The 3,071-nt window shown below is 33.1% G+C and overlaps 1 protein-coding gene across 1 annotated transcript in view; it reads left to right on the top strand.

The window, feature by feature from the left end:
* The first annotated feature begins 804 nt into the window (after nucleotides 1–804).
* The window catches only part of tmem91 (transmembrane protein 91), a 63,108-nt gene continuing 60,841 nt past the window's right edge, over nucleotides 805–3,071 (top strand). Inside the window, exon 1 of the mRNA XM_048167902.1 lies at nucleotides 805–1,906. The gene's annotated coding sequence lies outside the window, so the exon portion shown is untranslated. The remainder of the gene's footprint in view (nucleotides 1,907–3,071) is intronic.

Genomic DNA, 3,071 nt, shown 5'->3' with positions numbered 1-3,071 from the left:
TTTGTGACTTGTTTGATTCTTTACAGGGCATTCATAATAATTGCTAATAAAGCTTTTGCACACAGGATTACACTGTGCATCCAAGCCACCAGAGGGCAAAGCTCAGTCAGTTTTGATATAACACATTTGCACCCATCACCCCTAGAGGTCACCCAAGCAGCATTTGTATTTTTTTTTATTTTATTTTTTTTTTTTTTTGCAAATGATATATGAGCCTAATTTTCTTCAACCTCTTGGTCAGGTATAAATCCAATGCATTTTGATTAATGAGTTTTAAATTCTATAGTGATGGGGGAATATATAATCTGAAGCACATTTAATTGATCAATTATTTAGCATTATTAAGTTTACTCTGCTTTAATTAAGGCTAAACAAGCTAGTAATTAATCTTGTTAATTAAGTTCCAGAGGATTCTTTTGATCATCCTGCTATCAGATAGATTCCACCACATTTAAAATATGTATACTGACATTATGCGATGAAAGAATTTCATATACTCATATGCAAATATAATTCTGGGCATAGCCTGTTAATAACACAAAGCCACCACCTACAGTGAACTGGAACTTCATCCAGAGCTGGAGTGTCATCCAGAGCTTTTATTTTCTATTTGCTTGTAATATCTTTATGCTTGTGGTAAGATTACATAAGCCTCGAGGGGCTTTGTTCTCCTGCATACAGTGTTCTGAGAGCCGTGGACTAAGTAAACATCACTGTGCACTATAATAGTCACAGCTGGGTACTCGTGTTTGGAGAGAAAGTATCTGTACTTCTATAACAAAGGCAGATGTCCTCAGTGCATGGTGAGATTGTTATATGCACAAATATAATAAATAAAATAAAATGTAAAATTTTTTTATTTATTTTTATTTTTATTTTTTTTTAAGATTCATGAATTTTAGCTGTATATTAAATTCCATCAAATTGAAATGAATGATCCTTACATATATATTTTTTTAATCCTTACATATTATTCGTATTCTAAATTAAGAAATATTAGACTTAGCCTAATGAAACAAGGGAATGGACCATTACCTTATGTTTTTGTGATTTGTAGCCTATTCGTAAATGTAAAAAAAAAAAAAAAAAAAAGAAAAGAAAAGAAAAGAAAATGTTTACATTTATGAATACGAATCATATAAACTAAATAGTGCATTCCCTTGTTCCATTAAGATTTATACAAAATGTTTTATTAAGCTCTAGTTTTTTGTTTGTTTGTTTTGTTTTTTACTCATTCAGAAGCGGAAGTCGATATAAACTTTTATAGCAGTGAATGAGAGACTTCATTAAATATATTTTTTTGTGTTTCAATTTGCGCAAATAGCAAAAGAAAAACTCCACAATAGTGTTTTAACAACTTTCAAAAAGAGGGAAAAATAGAGAGCGATTGATAACTGCAGTCAGATGAGAGAAAGATGTCATTTTTACCGTCTCCGCTGTAGAAACACACTCAGCTGCGTTTAACTTTTTTTTTTTTGTAATTTGAAGCAAAGGTAATATAATACTAATTATAGTGTTATAAATGTACATACACTTTTTAAAAAAATAATAAAATATAAAAAACTTTACAAGATCCGTGATACTGGTGATGACCGTTAAAATGCGTCATCACAATTTGTAAAAAAAAAAAAAGAAAAAAGAAAAAAAAAGGGGTCTATTTGATGGAATTTTAGTATACAATTTAAGGTTATTTTTTATCATGTGTGTAGTAAATATCATTTATTATTGTTTAAATATTTTCATAATAAATATATAATTACTCATAAGTACCGGTACTACTTTCATGTTTCTCATATCACTCCGCGATCTCGCTCTCGTAACTGGCGCCTTTTTTGCGTGTGAAAGGATTCCAGGTGCTGTTCCGATTTCTGACCCCTGCCAGATTATTACAGAAAAACACAAATCGGTAAGAGACATAAAATTATATATGAGAGAAAACTTAAGAGAAAGAGAAGAAAGTTGAATTCCAGGTTAATACTAACAGTATTGTTTACAGTGTTCGTTTTGTCACAAGGCAGAACGTTTTCAAAATGAAACGGAAGTTGCGATTGTGTTTTTTCCCTGTTGTAATGACAAAAAACAATTATGGCAATTATGGCAAAAACAGAATAAAAACAACATAAAATCGCTTTTAAAACAGCTGACGAAAAGGAGGAACGAATATATTATTACATAAACTTAATGTCTAACGATTTTTTGAGGTTGTTAAAGGGCTAGTTCACCCAAAAATTAAAATTCTGTCATTTATTACTCACCTTTATGTCGTTCCACACAAGTGAGACCTTCGTTAATCTTCGGAACACAAATGAAATTGAAATCCGATGGCTCCGCGAGCAATGACATTTCCTCTTTCAAGATCCATAAAGGTACTAAAAACATATTTAAATCAGTTCATGTGAGTACAGTGGTTCAATATTAATATTATAAAGCTACGAGAATATTTTTGGTGTGCCAAAAATAAACAAAATAAGGACTTATAGTGATGGCTGATTTCAAAACACTGCTTCAGGAAGCTTTGGAGCATAATGAATCAGCGTGTCGAATCAGCAGTTAATTGGAAGTAGGACTTGCCACCATCTTGGAAGTTACATCAAATGACGCGTCTCAGAGGTTGGGGTTGATCGATGTTCCCCGAGTTCACAGGTAGAATGTCCGACTTTGAGTGACGTTCTAGACTATTTCCAAGAATAAGGTGGGAAAAATCCAAATTTCAAGCTGTCTGGAACGCAGCATAATGTATGCGAATGAAACATGTAGGGTGGGGCTTGATTTTTGCCATGGGGAATTGATTGGATCATTGTGGTTTACTGTTGCTGTGATCTCATGTGAGTGACAGGTTGTTCCACCCTCACGTCATTAAACACGTCATCAGAGAAAAGGACATGTTGCTGCAAGTGGGACAAGTTGCTGCCTTTATGAAAATTTATTATGCCACTCTTTGGAATACTTGATTCTGATTGGTCAAATGCAGCAATCAGCGGTCAGTCGCTCATGGCAACACTGACCGTTCACCAGAGTAACTGAAGCCAGCACTAATTTCCCCCTGCGGATTTGTTCTCTCTTGTTTTTTA

The sequence above is a fragment of the Megalobrama amblycephala genome, linkage group LG19, assembly GCF_018812025.1.
Source record: "Megalobrama amblycephala isolate DHTTF-2021 linkage group LG19, ASM1881202v1, whole genome shotgun sequence".
NCBI classification, from domain to species: Eukaryota; Metazoa; Chordata; class Actinopteri; order Cypriniformes; family Xenocyprididae; genus Megalobrama; species Megalobrama amblycephala.
This window is presented reverse-complemented; position numbering and strand designations above follow the sequence as displayed.